The 21,096-nt window shown below is 31.6% G+C and overlaps 1 protein-coding gene and 2 non-coding genes across 4 annotated transcripts in view; all 3 read right to left on the bottom strand.

The window, feature by feature from the left end:
* LOC124355084 (regulator of G-protein signaling 20) overlaps window positions 1–21,096 on the bottom strand; it is a 403,888-nt gene that overhangs the window by 268,002 nt on the left and 114,790 nt on the right. The window lies entirely within an intron of this gene.
* Window positions 3,184–3,256, bottom strand: Trnam-cau. The gene has a single exon. It is a non-coding gene; the product is annotated as a tRNA-Met (tRNA).
* Trnam-cau lies at window positions 5,127–5,199 on the bottom strand. The gene has a single exon. It is a non-coding gene; the product is annotated as a tRNA-Met (tRNA).

Raw genomic sequence — 21,096 nt, 5'->3', positions numbered from 1 at the left:
GAGTGGCTGATTAATTCCTTTCTCATAGTAAATTTCACACAAAAAATCAGGTATTTTTCTTAACGAATCGGATCTCGGCATTAGCTACTTTATTCCTTGGATATTTTTGTAAAATACTTTTCTCAACCCTACAAGTATAATAAATTTACTTTTTTATTCACAGTTGTATCAGACTAAAAGCTTTGAAAGCTTCACGCTAGGGTTGATGAAAGCCACAAAGTGGACGCCCACAGAGTCCCTCATCGCAAACAGCAGTAAGGAAGAGCCCGTAGACACACTCTTCGGCAGCCTAAGTCTTCTTCGAGTCAAACAACGTACTGGGTGATGAAGCAATATAAAAATCTCTGACAACTGTATAGTGTTTCTAGGAGTAAGGCAAGAATACTCCTTTTCTGTGGCCGAAATTTTCGCGAATATACTGGCGTATTGTTGACTTTGTACTCAAAATGGCCGTTATAACAATATAGTATTGGTTTTGATATCGCTACAAGGTAATTCTACAAATAAAAATTATCGTTTTTAATGTTATTAAATACTGTTTTGAACAAGGTACTGTACAGTACTCGTATAAGGATAAGCAGAACTGTTCTACGACACACAGAACTTGTTCTGTAGCTACTGTTCTGTTATTTATCTATATTTATCTTTATACAAAAGATAAATAAGATACCTATAGATGCGAGTATTTTAATATGCAATAAATTATCTTGACTTTATTATTCTTCAACGCATGTAAAACAGTAGAAGGGTCTGAGCTACCAACACAATTAATTATTCCAAGAACAAAAAGTAAAAGCTTAATTGTGTGGACTTGGGACGAATGCATACAGGTTTTAGAGGAAACTAATAAATCAAATTAAGTACCTTTTAATAGCCTTATTACGCAGTTGCTGAACAATTAAGGCTAATGACTAAGCTATTTTTATCAGACGCAATTAATAAAGCGTTAGGAATTGTTATTGCAGCGTAGGTTTTTCATTATTGCACTTTAAACCTAAAATGTAATAAATATATTTTTTTTGGTTACGGTGAATATAATAATTCCCTAATTGTTTACATGTATATTATACCAGAATGACATTTTTTCTTCACTTCAATTTATGTAGCCATACATTATCAAAACTATTTACTGCGTTGCAACAATTTAAATTAACTTTTGTATAACATTCGTCCAAATTTTAGAAAATTTATAAAGAGGAAGGCTTTATTAAATATCATGAAATAAAAGTCCTGAAATCATGTTACTTATAAATTTCCATATCTTAAACATGTCAATGTTTCTAGAACAAATGCACTTGGTAACATTATTAAAATAAAATAGATTGTATTTTTAATAACTTTGTTTAAATTGTCTAAAGCAGTTTCACAATTACTCCTAAAATGCCTACTAATGTAGGCAACAATATTATGTTTTACTTTCTATATTTCATATATGTGTAGAATGAGCGATTTATAAATGTGTTTGAAAATTGCATGACATTATTTTATATACATATTTAAATGGTTACGGTTTCTTATTAACTTAAATTTTAAAGGAATTTCAACATTATTTCCAAATACTCTACTTTAATAGGTTTTCTAAATACGTACAACTATAGTTTATATTTTTATTACAAATAAAACATATATAAATATTGTAATTTATTGCTTATATATTTATACATTAATAACGAAAGCAGTAGAGGGAATTTCATTACATGCCGAACACATTCAGCTATATAAGATATTCTAATTCATTATATTCATTACGTTCTCTTTAAAATATCTAATCTCTTATTTAAGGTAACGAATTTATTGGCCTTTATTGCTATCCTTTTTAAATTTAGTTAAAAAAATTCAAATTGTCCCAAATTATTACTTGGAAACATTGTAATATTTCAACAAATGTAAGTAATTGTATTTAAATTATGGATATGTTACAGTGTACTGAGTCATGGTACTTATCCATTTGAAATACTGCTCATGCCTTTTAGTTTTTTTATTAAATTAGTTTTTGAATGATACAAACATTTTAAATATTCTATAAACAAACTTTACATTTTGAAATTAAATCTTTTTATTTTAGAGTTTGTTTTAAGGAAAAGGATATACTGAGGTTACTACACCCTTTGGGTATTTTACTGACCATTTGTTTGATACATTTCCTTTAAGGAAGGTGGCCTTTAATTTCAAACTGTATTCGTCTCCATTGAATAAATATTTTAATACTTTTACACTTGTAACATTATTAGTCATTTTGTCACCAATTTAAAAGGTTTTGAATAAACAAACCTAAATTCTAGTTTGCAGTGCTCTTTGGTTACTTATATACCATGGCGTATTTATTTATATATTGAGTTTTGTATAATTAAATTTATACTTTTGGTGGTAAGTAAAAGAAACTAAGGTTTGCATCATTTTAGTATAAGAAATGCATGAAAAAGTGGCCTCCAAAGTGAAAAGTGAAATTATATTTTGTTCAACTCACAGCATATGAGAAAATTGGTTATAATATAGTGAAAACCCCGTATAAATTAGTTAAATAATACTTTTACTACACGCCACCCGACCTAAAATATTTAATGAGCTATGATAAAAACCACCGTAGTAATCAACGAAAAGCGAATGGATTTTACATTTGCAGTTACGATACAAAAGGAAGTTCCATCTTTTATACAGAAGCCTTAAACCACACAATAATTAAGAACATTATGTCGTCTTAACAATAAAATGACATAGTTCGTTATTAATTATTGCTCGTCATACAAACAACAGAAGAGGATGGACATTATCCTTAATTGTATAGCAACAACTGATAAATTCATTGAAGGTATTATAAACAGGTTCCATACCTAAGTAAGAACTGTATGATTTAATTTATTCGTGTTAACACTGATATCTGCCTGTCAATGTATTTAATATGTAATAGGTACTAATAAGAACAAATTGTATAAAAGTAATTCTAATAATGGTTGATCTTTTATTAACATATAAACATAAATATTAAAATCAGATGAAATGTAAGAAAAAGTTTAAAACGATCATGTCCGTAGTTGCAACAGAAATCGAGTCAAATACCAATCAAAAAATTATAAAAAAATAAATTGCAAATCTTAATTACTTCATTGAAAATAATATGGCACAATCCTAACCAATCTATTTCAGTCTTTATTGTTTCATGCATATCTCAGAATTAAAATTTAATGCCCCGGGTGAGGATCGAACTCACGACCTTAAGATTATGAGACTTACGCGCTGCCTACTGCGCTACCGAGGCTTGTGAAAACAACCCTACATCATTCATCTCAGGGTATGTAAACAATACATTTTACTACTGGGTTTTATATTTGTATAAAAAAGGTGTTTTGCATTATTTAAAGATCCGTATAGAGTTACTATACTTCTTATATACGAGTAGTAGAAGATTTGTAAATTATCCATAGCATATATTCTTTATACAAATGCGAGGTACGCAAAACGAGTTAAGTACTATCCTCTAAAAGTAATATACATTTTTATCTCATGTTAATCAGGTCAGGTTCATTGTAACGGTTAAATGCCTAAAAATTAATAAATTTATTTTTATGTTGTAAAAATTAATTGTGGTGTAAAATTCATAAATCTTGGTAACCAATTAAAAGAATCTGGCATAAATCGTTGAGGTACTTAATGCGAATTATAAAATAGACTTATACCTTATTGTTTTATTTAAATGTGCATAAAAACTACGTATTTATTAGTTTATTGCTACTGATATTGCCGGGATATTTCTTTGATATATAACAGTTTATTAGTAGGGAATGACATAAATAGTAGTGATAAATATATAAAAAATTATACTATAATTAGTACTCTCTAGCAATAACAAAAATTTCCCATATTTAAATTTTATTCATCAAAGATAATTATTAAATTTAATACTAGTGAACAATACAACTCTAAGCGATATATTTATCATGGTAGCATCCTTCGTAAGTAAGCAATCTTTGTAGTTATGGTAGGAAAATATACACTTAACCAAGTGCAAGAATAGATCGAAACAGGAAGTACATTTTCGGTATTATTTAGCCATAATACTTTAAGTGAGGTGAAGAATTCAACTGTCTACGTTAGATCACAATCGTATAATCCGTTATCAATTTAAGATGAGAAAATCGCAAGACATAATACTCGTTGTAAATTGTGTACGGACTTCAAATATCACAACTGGGCAACTAGAGGAATGTACAAAGCTCACGCGTTACATTTATATTCAGTGAATAGAACATCAGGGCCTAAAGAGAAAAACGCATTACAGCCCGTATTGAGCGGGCTAATAAATAAACCACGGTTCAATTATGCTCTGGACTAAAGGTGATCACCTATCTCATTTAACGGCACCCTTTATTGCCCTTTAATGGCGCTGTACCACTGCTTCCGTTCTGTGCGTGTGCTACGAGCTAGATTATTTATTTTACTACAAGATCTTTCTTTAGCTCACATTCCAAATTAAGAAAGATTTTATAAATATTATCCGTAAAGAAAAGTAATAGACTCAACGTTGAATTACAATAATACTGTAATATGCTGTCACGAACATCTACATATTTCATTTTAAGACTTTTTTTCATTATTAAAATTGCATCTCATTAGGTATTTGTTCTTTTGTTGAATAATATATTAAAGTTTTAATCCATCGACGAAGCAACAAAAGCCTAAAAATATTTAAATTTTATGAAGAGAGGTCCCTACCGCAATCTCGAGCCTTTCGTACTTCAGCCTTGAATATTTCTTTCACCAACCGCCCAAACCCTCCTCGTTTCAAACCTCTTGCATACTGCCTTCTAAGTTAACTTGGACTGAAAAGAAACACTGAAAAATAAAAAGAGTTTGAGTTTGTCTATATTATGAAGTAAACCGACAAAAGCCGTATTTTATAAGTAGTAAATATAAACATAAATATTAAAATCAGTTGAAATGTAAGAAAAGAATTTAAAACAATCATGTTGAAAGTCCGAAGTTGCAAAAAATCAGAGTGAACTACCAATCAAAATTTCTAAAAAATAAATTGCAAATCTTAATTACTTTGGTGAAAGTAATATGGCACAAACCTAAACTAACCCATTTCAGTCTGTATTGTTTCTGCATATCTCAGAATTAAAATTTAATGCCCCGGGTGAGGATCGAACTCACGACCTTAAGATTATGAGACTTACGCGCTGCCTACTGCGCTACCGAGGCTTGTCAAAACAACCCTACATCATTCATCTCAGGGTAAGCAAACATTACATTTTACTACTGGGTTTTATATTTGTATAAAAAAGGTGTTTTTCTTTATTGAAAGTTATTTTAAGATCCGTATAGAGTTACTGTACTTCTTATATACGAGTACTAGAAGATTTGTAAATTATCCATAGCATATATTCTTTATACTAATGCGAGGTCCGCAAAACGAGTTACGTTACTAACCTCTAAAACTAATATGCTTGCTGTGTCATTTTAGAGTTCTAGTAGAAGTTATAAAAATAAATAATTATAGTGACAATTTCTTGTGCCTTAATTAGTAATCAGATAATTTAATTTGCTTTATTACATTTTTAGAAAGGAAGTATCAACAGACAACACAAAGGATAGTATGAAACAGTTTAATGAAAGAATGAGTAATATTGTACCAAAAGAAACATTTGGTTTATCGTCGTCGGGAACTAGGAAACTCAAATCTGTTTCATGGTTAGTAGTATTTATTCCGAGAATTAAAAAACTCATTCATGAAAAGTTTTGGAAAAAGAATAACACCAGTGAGTCATGTAGAAGAGATCCTATACACAGTCACTTAGCTGCCGAAGATTACGCTGTGTTGCCGCTGAGGGGGTTGTGGGGGGTTCATGCCCCCCTCAACTCCCACGACCCTCCAGCAGCGCGCATGTGCGTGCAAGATCAATACCAGCAACGGAGCGAGAGACCACCCACGCAGACCCGATGGTTATTTCGACCATACGCCGACTATTCTTGGAGTTGGGACTGATTAGGCTTCGACGAGGCTGTAAATATCCTTGTGGGGGAGGCTGCGAGAACGCGGTCTGTACCCACAGTCACAGTCGCGGTCAGGGATTATTGTGTTCACAGCTGAGTTTACAAAAGCCTGAATATTCATAGTTTTACAAAGTAATAACTCGTATCTAATTAACAAAGAACGTTTGAAACAGTTTAGTAAGTAAAAATAGTCATTTTATTCCTCTATTTTGATTATGCAGCTATGATAGTAGGTGTCAAATACCCACTTGAAAACAAATTTTGTCTTGTAATGAGGATGGAGCCATTATCCCATAACTTACTCGTTGCTTATAGTAATTAAATCTATTTACATTACGAGCAGTTAACCACGAATTTAAAAATTGAAAGGTGTAGTCTTCTTACTTATTTAACTAAATTATGATGTGGTATGCTGGTGGAGCCTTGTGAAATTTTTCAAACTGAACTAGACATATATCTGGCACTTATTATTTCAGTGTATATGGTTAAGAAATTTTAAAATTGAACGAAACGTTTACTGGTTCATGGCTAAAAGGAAGTAAAAATCTTGTGGCAAATTTGAATGATGTTAAATAAATGTAGCCTGAACAGTTGTTAGTTGATACGGTCCAAATAGAGAACTATTAATGTGTTCTCGGGGCTAGTCTTGGCCCTCACTTCCTCTTCCCGGTTTTTACTCGAAATAGATAAATTTTTATACAAAAAGTAGTTAAAGATACGAAAGTATATTTTGTAGGAAGTTATAGTCCAATATAATATGAATTTATAAATCAATTCATCCCCAAATAACATTGCTCGCTCAGTAAAAACCTATTTTATGATCTTTACTTTCATTTAATCAATAGGAATGTGTTTACACCGTGAACATTTTGACACCGAATTGAACGTATTTAAGCCCTCTTCCAACCTTTAATGGCCCAAACCATACTAACATTGGCCCTAGCGTCGGATAAGATGTCTTATGATGTCCTAAATACTTATAACTATATAAATAAAACGAAATACCCTAATATATCTTACTAATATAACAAAATTCTAAAGGTATCTGATAAAGGATGTAACCCGGAGACTTCATCTCAGAGAACATTCTCAGCATCATTTGTGATAACATAAGATGTTCTGTGCCATAAATTTATAAATAAGATTAAACTACGACACATGTCTCTAATTTTGTTACTTGTGTATTTGATTTCTTAAAATTGAAACAAATTGTATCAATACAACTGTAATTTCCAATTCTAAAGTTTTAAAAATACAAGCCTTTATTGAAACTTGGTTGCTAAATGAAACAACCATAAAGTAAAAGTATTCAAACAAATTTAAAAGTAGCCTGGATTCAATATTAAACGAAACATGCAATCCAAATACAAGGAAAATCGGCCAGTAGAGTGAGGTTTTACGTTTCGCTTTAATGCTCATGTCCCCCACTAGAATTGAAGAATTGAGCCTAAAGTTATTGTTGATGTTATTTTAAAGCACTATTTCTACTGCTACCAGAGAGCTTTGTATAACAGAAAGGTACATAGACTTTACTTTATACCAAAGCGAAAAAGCCTGAAAAACTCAAAATTATTCAACTTTTCAACAAATATATTCATACCGAATAGTTTATAAACAAAGGTATACAGCGAATTTGCAGAAAGTGGATATAATCTTTGGCATAGAGAAGATTTACATTTTGGTATTAAAAAGCCATATCACATATTTCAAATCACAATGTAATACTAGGTTTTAAAACGATTACTATTTCTTCTTACCAGTTTTTCTTATTAGGCCTTCAAAAATAAATACATTTTTAGTAAGAAGTGAAAATGAATATTTTATTTGAAAACCTTAAAACACTAAACCGCTCTTTCTTACCCGTTTTTAAAAGTCAATAAATCTTTAGAAAGAAATGGAAACTAATATTTTGTGAAACCCCTAAAAGAATTTTCATGCGTCTTAAAAAAACTTTTGCACTGATACAATAATTTATGCCGCATTAGCAAGTATAGAATGAAATAAAAGCATGCTTCACTGAGCCAGAGAAAGATTCTTACTTCCAATTTTAGTGAAGCTCACCGTACATTTCCAGGCATGGATCAAACAGTATAGAACTGTTGCAGAAGCTCTCGTATGAAGCTGGATCACTTTTAGATTATCACTGTTAAACTAGCCTGTTAGCATGACATTGTAATCTATCCCTAGAACATAATTACATAGTGACTGATTTAAACTATCAATACATCTATCGCCGCGATATACGGAGAGTTTACCAGGCCTCGATTAGTAATTTACTGCTATTGATTACGTGTTTGTCGAATCCCGCAGGTAAAATGAACGATTGCGATCGACGTTATATTAACACTAATTCCCGGAAAATTGAATTGTATACCATTAATAGGCTCTAGAACACGATCAGAATGTGATTTTAAAAATATACATATACACCGCGTTTTTAAAATTCAGTTTTCTGAGGGTAATAAATACAAAATAAACTATATGTACTATTCTTTCCTAAGATTATTGAACCTAAGTACTAATTTTTTGAAAGTTGAAAACTAATTACTTGAATATTATGTCTAACACAAAATTTTCTTTTTGCTTCACGCTTTAAATGCATTGTCAATAATTATTCTCAAGTTCTGCTATTCTGAGGGTTTTGAGCAAAAGTGTCACAATTGACCAACATAGAAAACAGTATCAGATCATGTGAGCTTGAAGAGATAACAATTGTGTTACGTCTGTCGATCTGAGTGTCGAATACCTCTTGTAGAAGTCGTAGCTGAGAAATTCTCTTATCATTTAAACTCTGATGTTAAGGACCTCCATTTTGTTTCGAAAGGAAGTTTCTTTTTTCATATGGTGAACTGTAGCGCAAGCAAATATTTTCTTAATATTTCCTTAAAATTCTTAATATTTCTTAAATTATTTTCCTAGATACACAATATTACTTAACAAACTGACTTTTGAAATACCCGTTACGCACTTAGCAAGGATTCTATGGTGTAATGGTCGGCATTGTAACCCAAGTAGTGAGTATTCGGGTTCAAATTCTGACGGCACGAATATTTTTTAAACTTGTATTTTATTGAAATCATTTATTGCCTCTTATACAAATATAGTAACTATTAAATACGCCAGTTATATGAACCACAAGTCCCGTATTAGTTTGGTAGTAAAATACATGTTTGACAAAAAAACCCCTTCTTCAATATTTTTCTGTCTTTCTTTCTGAAAAGTATCTTTGATTAATTCTTTTACCAACGAAAACCAATCAGACAAGATTTTAAAGGAAATTACCAACAGAATTTGAATTTTTCATAATGTTTTTAGATTTTAGTAAGTTTTTTGTAATTTCTTTAGAAAATGACAAGCGTTGTTCCAACCAGCATTGTTATTGAAGAAATGGATGTTACATTTTGAAATTTTGAAATGATAAAAAGGAATTGTGATCTCCGTGTTGTAAGAGTAAAGAGATCGTTCTTTATCACTTCCGAACAAAACACTTTCTGTATTAAGAAGATGTTAAGAATTAACTCGCCCAGGGGTAAGACACCTGTACGTCTCATGGTTCAACAAACACTTAAAACCAATATTGTTGCATATAAGTTCATATGTTTGGGGATCTGCCTATATCATACAAACGCTTCTTTTGGACTGTGAGATAAATTATTCTTATATTACAAGTTTTAAATGAAAGTGAAATGGATTGTCGTTTTTAATACAATATGTTTAAACTTTACCATCACAAGTAAAATATGAATTTTACAAAATGGAATGTTATATTTATAAGCATTTCATTGTCTTAGTATTCCAGATTGGTTATGTATAAACTGTTGTAGCCATGGGGCCAACATGGTCCTTTCCGTTCACTTATCATGTGGGAACTCGGTTTCCATACACATCCTAGAACGGTTCGTGATAGACGCGACCAACTCACAACATCCATTATGGAAAGTATCATCATGGTCGCGGCAGATACAAAACATGCATTAAGGAAAGTTGATGATGGCAACAGCAGATCCAAAACACTCATTATAGAATCGTTGTGTGCGGTTAAATTACATTTTGATATGATTGTAACAAAAGCAATAAAATTAAAAGTAAATCTAATTCGGATTAGGCCTAAGTTTATATTTTCATTCGGAAATTAACATAAAACATAGTTAGTTATATCAATTTACAAAGTGCCCAATGTGAATTATTTTATCTCCATCACAAATAAATTGTTATCCTCATAAACTAGTATTGTACAGAACATAATTTACTCTTCGCAAATTTCTATATATGAAAGGCAAAGCCTTCACTCACTCAGTTATCAGTAATTCTCTATTTTCTGATATTCCATAAAGATACAATTTGACACTAATAAGTTACATGACTTTCATAGAAAAACTGAAGAATTTTCATACGATTGAGGGGGAGGGAGAGAAATGGGTTTAAAACTCTCAGAAGAACTATATTTTTGTTCTTATACTTCTTAGCAGTCTAGAACGATTGAATCTGAAACCACGTGCCTTGTGCTCTCAAAATACACAGTAAAGATTATTCATGAAGATCAACCACCAATTAAGCTTGAAATGGGATTGTAATCCCTAGAAAACTACATTTTTCATTTTTTGAAAGGGGAAGCTTACACTCATGTAAAATATGCTCTGAATAGGCGGTAACGGAAATACTTAGACTGGAAGCAATTACTTCGGTGGTCGGCATTAGTCGATTTTTAACGAAAAATACTCTTCAGACCATTGTATGTATATCATTTCATGATCGCGATAAATAGGCAAACAATGGCGGCAGAAATACCATAGACCGTAAATAGAATATTATGATTGGAACTAGACTCTTTTTGACCAAAAATTGCTTTAGAACTAAAACTACACCAAAAATACCTTAAAATGGAGGTTAATTACAATCGCCGGAAATAGGCCCTTCTTGAACGAAGTTGACTATTCAAACCTGTATAAGTTTATACTTTCTTAATCGGAGAAACAATACAAACGCTATAGCGGCACTGAAACTACTTTGGACAAGAAGTAGATTACACGGGGTGATGGCAAACACTTTTTAGGAAAAGTTAGCGTTTCAAATCAAATATCTGTATACTTCTTTGATCGTGGCAACAAGGCGTGTGATGTATAATTGATATAACCAGAAGTCTTTCTTTACACGCTAAACTAAAATAAGAGCCAGTGGGGCAGTTCTGAACCTCTTACCAATGAGTACTGAAATATTACGTATCTTAAATGTGAGTACACCACATTCAAAATTATCATAGCCCTCAAATATATTACATGTAAGAGCTTTCACTAAGATTACTATGAACTTAACATTTCTCCACTATGGCCTAGAATAATTCGTGTTACTGAATTTGTTGGAGCTATTCATTCATTACTCAAAAACTACTTCACTCTCCGACATCACGACCCCACTAATTTACTCTTTAAACTTAAAATACAATTATTCTGAAATGGTTCAGGACAATAATATATTCCAGTGACCACCACTTATTTCCAGGAGGTTGATTATGCCAATTAAAAGCATATGCCTAAGACGTACCTGTTATTTGATTAGAAATTGCGTGAAAAGCCGCAGGTAACTGCCACCTGTTATAAAAACCTTTGGATTTTAAAGATAAAATTTGCCAAGCGCTGTCCTCTGTCTCTGTGCCCTTGTAATTTCCTTTGTCCAGAGTACGTTAACTGATTAGAGTACCTACATCTCACTAAGAATCGTTCAGTAAAGAACTGCACTCTGTGAAGTGGTTTTCATACACACTTGTTTTAGAAATCCAAAGACGAAATAATTAAACTCATTCTCAAAGAATTAGTATGATAAGCTCTATCCCGTTCCACAATCAAAGAGGATTTCTGTTTCAAGCAAGTCATAGGTTTCTTTATATATGTCTTAAACGTGGGAGAGTTCGGTTAACTAAGCAGCAGTTAGTATTTTAGGTTTGTATTTATTATTTATACACTTTCTCTATTTACTTATGAATTTCCTATGATATAACTATTATAAAATGTATTTTCTTGACATAAATATTAGACAAGATGACTGTACTAAGACAATAAATGGGTTTGTACAGGAGTTCCATTACGTGCACTAAACCTACTACGTTCACTAATCAATAATAAGTCATTAATAAGATCATAATACACAATAATAATAATAATAAGAATAAGAATAAAATAATAGCAAGACAACAACAATTATGGTAAATATAACAACAGAACAATGAAAATGACGGTAATAACAACAATAACGGTACTTAGATAAACATTAACATTATTAATCACGGTAATAAATTAATAATAATAAACTATAATGGCAAAAAACGCTTATTGTAAATAAGATATACATTATAATAATAGGATATGAAAAGATCATATCAGGTTGAAGAGATTAGTATAGTTCGCAAGTTCTAAAGAATCTTCTCTCATGAGAATGGAAAAAGTGGATGTCCGCAAAAAATCATATACATTTCGCAATATTCGTGGTTTACTTCCATTGTAGCTGAAGGGAGTGGGAAAAGCATTCTAGGCACTTCGAAAATGATGAACTGGAGGATTTCAGGGTAGCCAATCCGGCCATTAATTCACGTACTAAAAGCTTTTGAAGTTTTGAAGAAAAACCCAAAGATCAAAATCATTGAATAACTCTTCCTGTATTTTGTCCAGGGCAGCTAAGTGAGTTTCAAAGTTGAAATTCTAAGTGTGTCTCCAGATTAAAAATTCTTGAGGAAAGGCCGAAGAAGAGTTTTTTAGAGAGTGGAAAATGAATTGCAAGATGAAAAGTTTTTAGTGATTCGTTACTATTTATGCTGTTATTGGCTACATCAAAAGAATTAATTTAGACGTTTGGCTAGTTTAATATGGCTGTGGTAATTCCCTGTTACACTAATTCTTGACGAAGCATTGCAAGAATTAAAATGAGTAATAACTAAGGGCTATTTATAATACAACTTTAAAATATATTCACATCACTATACATCATCAATTATTCAAGTTGTGGTTTTAATGTACACAAAGTTGGAATGCTCACTCTAATTAAAATGTCTTTATAGCTAATTTCAAAAAACACAAAGCTACTATAGAATTTAAAATATTTCCGTCGAGATCAGATGATTAAAATTACTTCCAACAGTTTTTGTGCATTATTCTAAACAATGTTCCTCAAAAATGTGTTTTAAATGTAGTTTCTCTCAAACCTCATTGGCTTCATAGCAAGGCAATGTTGAAAATTGAATGAATCAAACGTCGAATGGTGGACAGCAAACGTCGCATAGAGACCCACAGTTGGACACGAATTAACTTCATCGAGTCGAACGCTACCTAAAATTGACTTTGATGAACAGGCCCCCTTCCCATACCTTCATCGCCAATCACCTGCTGTCCCATTCCCTGAATACAGACAATGGATATCTTTATTTACGCTGTTCGATGATTAGTCTAGTGTAAAGAAAGATAGAGACTGGTTGAAACTATATGGTTGACTATATTTTACACTTGTAGCGCAAGGTAAAGTTTGCATGTAAACGTTAATTGTATATTATTTACATTTTTACACATAACTATGGTTAATTTCCTTCTAGGGTCGCTTAATTACGCTTGATTACATTCTTGCCAATTCCTTCATTGCAAAGTTGTTTGCGTAAAAATCGATTGACTATTTTTTTCTCTTAGTGTCTTAAGTATCTATAACAAGGATCAATATCCTTGTTATAGATATTGATATTCAATAAGTTGAAGGTTCGTTTTATTTGCTTGGTCTGCCTTTGTTTACCAGTCAGTAACATTAGTTGGTAAAATTAGTAAGAAAAATTAAAGAAGTAAAACGGTAACGATTGTATTATTCTTTAAGTATCTTGCATTTTCTACAAATGCACAAATACGCACGCGACGGCTTATAAGATTAAATTTTAAGTTGTTAAACATTTTTTTAATTAATTTAAAGGATCTCCCAGTCTATAGAATGTAAAGCATGGTTAGCCTCGCAGAGTTTATAATTGGCGTTAACTCATGCTTAAACTAGAACCAACAATAACAAAAATACACAAACGTGTAATTCTATATTTATATCTTTCCAAGAGATGTTTCCGTCGTTTTATAGTTTGAAATGATTTGCCTTGCGCAGGATGTATAATACACAAGATCCTGTTTTAAACAAAATTATTACTAACGTCGAACCTAATAGTTTGCTGCTGTTAATAAATCAATTCTGTCATCTAGACTCATCTTTCTTTCCTTAAAGAATTCAATAATTATTACTAGTTATTCCCCTAGTATATGAACAATTAATTCATAAGCAAAAATTTGTTTTAAAGATTGTAATTTTTGCTTGCTATTGATCTGTAAACAGTATTAAACAATTAAGCTCTTATTGTATTAGAGGAAATTGTGAATAACGTGCCTGTTCTGTTGAAATATTCATCAGGTGGATTAAATCAATGTGATAGCTCGGTCGATGGCACAATGGCGGTGGATACACAATCGAAGTTCACTTTTGTATAATCGACTCTCGTTCTCTGAATCTCAGATAGTTTTTTATTTTAACCCACTGAATTGGAGGGTGCTTTCATAAGTTATGTGTAACTATGTATGTTACACAAACATTATGGTATTTTTGTGAGTTCTTGAAACAATTCGAACTTTAATAAGCCACCAAATTTGAAAGAGTCACATTAGAGACCTATAGTTTGTGCCATTCTTCTGCTTTTCGTAATATCATTAAAATTATACATCACTAGCTAGAGGTTCTTATTTTAAAAGTTTGACTCCATACATAAAAAAACTTCTCAGTTGGTCAAACTAAATTTTTATTCATAATAAATTCAATAATGGAGGGGAGGTGGGACCTTTAAGACTGTAAAATAAGCATAATTGTATAAAAAATTTATTATAATATTGTTTTTAGTGTGTTCATAAACCCAACATGAAGTTAGCTGAAATTCACTTATCTACCTAAAATTTGAAAACATCCTAATACTATATTACCACCACTCATACAAGATTATATATTTAGGACATCAGTTTCATGGTACCTTTAACCTTTTTTTAATGTTACCGCTTTTAAGGCGAAAAGCCGTTGATATGAAAATTAGTAATTTCAATAAATTGTGCCTGCTTAAAATTTACACTTGCAAAATCTTCACTAGTTCCAACATATCTTACTATCAGCAAAGAACTGGTTGCGCGTGAGGCGAATGTTGATGTAGGGAAGAAGGAGGGTGTTGGAGGATGGTTGGAACAACCCCCGTCTTTGATGGCAGCCCCACAGGTTCATCTTTGCCGGCTGAGTCACAAATGACTTTCTGATTACACTGATAGGAGGTGCTTTGTTTACACCCTGACATTCAGGATTCCCCTTCAGCCACTTCCTTTTCGCACCAACCCTCTTCTACCTGCTAGATTAAAACTATACTACATCCCACGTAAGACTAACGGTAACTATAGTGAAATTATTTTTCATCAAGTAACATTTACAGAAAAAGGACATAATATATACAAACCTTATATGCAACAATAACAAGTGGAGTTCACCAAAACCTTTATTTACTGCTGAAAATCTAAGCAAGAGAATGTGTTTATCACTTCTTCAGCGATGTCTCAATTTTGTTACATTGACAATGACAAAAATGAAATGGAACTATGAAGCAATTAAGGGAAAGCTGTAAGAACAGTTACATTGTAACGTCAATACTTAATATTTTTAGTTACCTTTTACTCTTAATATGGATTATTTTGGTTGTTATCAAACCTAGTAAAACTGCGCCTTAACGCTGCAGATATAAAGTTCAATCTCGTCGGCCTGACACAATCGGATTCCCTCCATGGGATTGAGCGTAAGTGATTATGCCTTATATTAATAAGTGCAATTTTGGACAGAGCTAACTACACTACTAATTATATCAATATTGGGACCCTTGTTAATTCTACGGCGTTAACAATCCCTCAACACAGACACAGTAGTATACATGTAACAGATATGAAAAGTCTTAAGGTCATCGGCAGTTTCCCAACTTTATTCTGGTATGATTGGGCTAACTCTATTGCTTGTAGAATTGCGTTACTCTAAGTACCGCCAAAATATATTAACGTTTGCCATGCAATCATGCCAGGTGGACTCAGATGACCAAAAATCCCTGCTGTGTGGAGGTCGTCACGTATCCTATGTCATCCTGGGTGGTAAGGACGTAGCCATCGAGAATGTCCAAGGGGCCCGGACCCCCCCTCACCAAACATTCAATTTTTTAATTACTTTTTTAGTAAACGATGATTATTATTTACATAATTCAGTATTACTGACATGTACTGCTGAAATATCGTTCTCAACAAATAAAAGGGTCAAGAACTTTTTAAGGAACAAAATGGAGCCTTACTCTCTTTATACTACGGGAAAATATCAGTTGTCTGGAACCACCCAAAAAACTTTTCCTGGCTACGTTCTTGCTAGTTTGATGAGAAAATACCAAAGAGAGACATACACTATCGTCATGTTCAATCTTACCTTTGTAAAAAAATGAAATGTTCACTACCGCTCAGCCAAATTACATGGACTGGTATGCTCTCTCATTGAGCTCAATCTTAAATTTGTAAAAATAAATTTTCGTGCAAAATTTCAAATTTATAGCACAATTCTTTGTCCAGGTATTGTGTAGGTGGACAGGAATGTAGTTTTTCAACCCCTCGAATGATAGGCTTTGATAATCTTCAGGCCTATTATATCTCAGTATTCTACACGTTATGAATTGCACTAAATATTTGCGTGGTATAAACCGATGCATTTTACAAGGTATAACCATTTAGCTATTATATAAATTTAAATTTGTATTATGTGTTATACATATGACACAAAAAATAATCAAATATTAAAATAAATACTGTTTACCATTGTTATCAGTCAGTCTGTCAGATCATCTGCAATAATTTATTTTATATTATCTATAAAATTTAATACTAATAATGTTTTACTTATTACGCATTCACTTTGATTTTACTTAAAGGTATGTATTTCAAAGATAAGGAGTGTTTATACCTGATTTAACAGTATTCTAAGGGGAATTTTAGTTATTATTTCTTTGCACAGATGAAGAAACAGTTTTTATCAAGAGAAGTGATAAACAGATGGATTGGATATTATCTGATGATTGTTTTAATGAGTGGTAATTTACTGCAGGCGAGCCATTAGGGAGTTGAGGTATATATGATTTAATGTCAATGAACCACAAATAATCGGTTTGTTCATTGGTTGTATACTTTATTGGTCATTTGATAATAAGTCATATATCTCATTTTTAGCTCTAAATCCAGTATAAGGTAACAATCAAATTATTATAGTACATAGTAGTAATCATTTACATTGAAGTAGTATAAATACTATGGTTAATATTGACATTTATTCCGTTTATTCATGTACTTTTTTGTTTTAAATGTGGTGTTATTATTAATAATTGTAAATAGTTTACTCTCATTCCTTTGTATTAAATGTCATTCTCCGGAAGCTTAGTGACATTGCTATGTTTTGTTGGAGAACATTTGTAGAAAAATAAATCATGTGTGAAGAAGAATCGCTCAAAAAGAGATATACTATCAGCAATCAAATAAATAACAAAGGAAAATTACATTTTATACAGACGTTTTAAAATACAAAAGAGTATTGTTTTAAATTATGAAAAGAGTGAAAAATGAAAGAATTGTTTACTAAATCTAAAGTCTAAGACATCTGTGGCTATCCATTTAGATCAAGGTAGGGTTATATTTCTTCTAATATACAATAATTTTATAATATCCAGTCACATTCACGATTTTCAATACACTTTTCCCGACCTAAAAGTGCAATGCGACAGAAAATAATGTATCTTTGCACCAAAAGGCATAAAATAAATTATAAAATATTATAATATTAAAATTATAAAAATTACTCTTCAGAAGTTTACCATCGAAATGTCGGCAATAAACGGGAATGTCAGCAGAGCAAAGTCCGTGAGCTCGCAATCGGGATCGCTTGGACGGTCGCCAACAATCGCTTAACACATGTGGCCAGCCGGCCTCTAGTTTGTGTACCCATTACACCACACTAGATCATAGCGTGCACTTCACTTTATCTACACAGTTCACGTCTTTAACTGAACCTTTGTTCAGAACTTCCACGGATGCTTGGTAATTTGCCAATTATTTTATCAGGAATTGTACGATAAGTAACAATTCCAATTTTAAAAGTCCATTAAATAAAGATAAAACATTATTAATAAAACTTAAATTAATGAATTGAATGTGACAGATACCATACAGAATTTTGGCTATTAAGTGTACTTAAGATCACTCAATATTTCTCTCCCACCTCCCACAGTGAAGGTGTTAAATGCAAAATGTTGTAAGCATGCTCAAGGATACTTTTTGTTTTTCCTTTGGTCTATAAGTAACGGATATGTGATTTTATTTTGATAAAACATAATGGCACACCAAGTTGTCTGATGAACTATATACAGGGTGTTTCGCAAGAGGTTGGCACTTCAGAGATAAAAACAATCAACACTCTCATGTGAACATCTTGCCTCATTTAATGTCTGTTTGTACATATGTTTTATTTTTAAAAACCTATATATTAGAACCAGTTAAAGCAAATAACAAGAAACTTGGCATTTATTTTAAGCTAATTAAAGGGATGACACAAAATGTGAACACCTATTATCACTTCCCATTTCAAAATGGCGGCATTTTTAAATATTAAGTTTTTAAAAATTAATATAAAAAACTGTTTATCCCACAGACACTCACTCAAAGAAGCAAGATAGGACATATGTGAGTATGAACTTTGAGTATGAAGTTTTCTGTGAGCGGAACCATTAGGACAATTGCAATAGGTTAATTTAGTATATAACATTTACTTCAAATTAAGCATAAATGGAATTCTCCATTTAAAGTTTGACGCAATATTGCAATTATGTAAATCTACAAAAATCTCGATTTTGGAAGAATTATTTAGATCAACTTAATTTATGTATTTGTAAATTTCAACTGATTAGATAGGTATAATTGAAACTGAGAGGATTTTTTTATGAAAATAATAACAATAGCAAATTCAACATCGCAAGTTCGATATCGGAAAGTTTATATTCATTAAACTAGTCCAAAATACTATATTTGTAAAAGGGTTAACAAAGATTACAAGATGATGTTCAATCATCCCTTAACGTCCGATTGATTGAAATAACAGTTCTTGAGAGTAAATAAGAAATCTTACATAAATTTCTGAAAACAAACAACGGGCACATTATAACTTATTGAATAATAGTGAAATCAATTTAAGAAAATCAGTGGCGTTGTCGTATCAATCACATTTTGGAACTGAGAGATTGTAAAATTCTGCGGGACGGAAACTAAGTTCGAAGGTGTGGCGGGGCTCTACGAGGTGTCATTTAGCTGTCGGTAACGTGGTAATGTCTGCAATCAGTCTCTCCTTCCTCCTAATAAGGGCGGCGATTCAGTCCAACTTTTCATCGTTATCTTTTTTTACCATGCCCTTTATACCCATCGGAAAAATGGGGGATAGTATATTCCATAGACGCAATGTATTATCTTTCTGTCACTTATGGTAGACTATAAATAAAATATCATGTAATATTTTTTGCTGCATTAGTTATATTTATAATACATTTATTTCACAATTGACTTGTAGAATGTACTTTCTTCCATTAGAATCTTCTGCGTATTGCGCTTAAAAAACGTTTAAACTATATAGATAGCAAACAAAATTTAATTTAAACAAAACTGTATTAATTATGTATTTTTTGTTGAAATTTGTGTGTATTTATATTGTTTTTAAAGTACAATTTATTAAGCGCAAAAAATTCCTTTAGCAAATTTACTTTTAATAAAAATCGACTCGTAGATAAAAACCAATTCACTTGTGGTTGATATACAACTTTGTATCATTTTGAGAGTAAAGTGTTACACAAAATATCTTTTTGTCAATAACACTTATGGGTAGAGCCTTGAAAAAGGATATGCTGTAAATGCAGCGTCTATAATGAACTTTGAACATTAAAGATTAACAACTATCCTAAACTTAAAAGACAATATCGAATCTAAACTTGGTTGCTTGGTGAAGTTTCTGATGATTGTAGTAAAGATAGTTGTACTTAAAATGGACTATAAGACAGCTTCAACTGTCTATTTAATACAATTAAACTTAAAGGGAAAAACAAGACATTTATGACAGCTTTGAGATGGTAAAAGTGTATATACGTCAGAAAAAAGACGTTATTGATGATTTATCACATAAACTAGCAGTATAACCGTAGTTTGATCAAAAACTTCAGATAATTTATAGATAATATTCAAATAAAGTTAAATAGTACTTCCGGCTGAATTGGAAAAAGTAGATTTTGTGAACAACTCAAATATTAGTAATTTATTCTCATGGGATTTACATATACTTAATACTAAGAAAACCGTTTGAGATACAATAAAATTTCTAAGACGAACAGTTTCGGCAATCTTATATGGCAATCTCTAGGTTGTTAAATAACGAATTTATGAAATTTCTAAACATTTAAATGCCGTAATATTGGAAGAAATAGCTTGCAAACAAAGTAAGCCGAGAAATTTAAAAGATCAATTTGTGTACCAAGTTTGAACTCGTTAAAAACATTCCTATATCCAGTTCTTAATGATAGAAAAGTTCTTATGGGATTTATGTATCATGAATATTCCGACAATCATTCAAGGTACGAAAGCATTTTGATTGTTTAATGTTTAGCAAATGTTGCATTCATTCCCGGAAACCTTTTTTCACTCCAGTTTTAAAAATAACGGAGTTTAAAATCGTTGAAATTTAAACGGCCCCCGTATTTAAACGTATTCAAGATATTTTCAAAGTCAAATTTTTTATCAAGTTTAAACTTGTTTCAGCACTCTTATGGCCAGTTCCAGTGATAGAAAAGTTCTTATAAGCTTTCCGCGTGTATGAGGAATACTGTTTCGAGTCAATTATATTTCCGACGCCCATGTTGAGTTTACCTTATAGCCACATTTAATAAAATATGTCAAATTGTGTGTATTTATGCCATTTTAATTTGCTCTGATCTCTGCATTTTTGTTCCATAGTTGATTTTACATT

This window comes from Homalodisca vitripennis, chromosome 2, assembly GCF_021130785.1.
Source record: "Homalodisca vitripennis isolate AUS2020 chromosome 2, UT_GWSS_2.1, whole genome shotgun sequence".
Lineage (NCBI taxonomy): Eukaryota > Metazoa > Arthropoda > Insecta > Hemiptera > Cicadellidae > Homalodisca > Homalodisca vitripennis.
The sequence above is the reverse complement of the archived record's forward strand: the minus strand, read 5'-3'. Positions and strand labels throughout refer to the sequence as shown.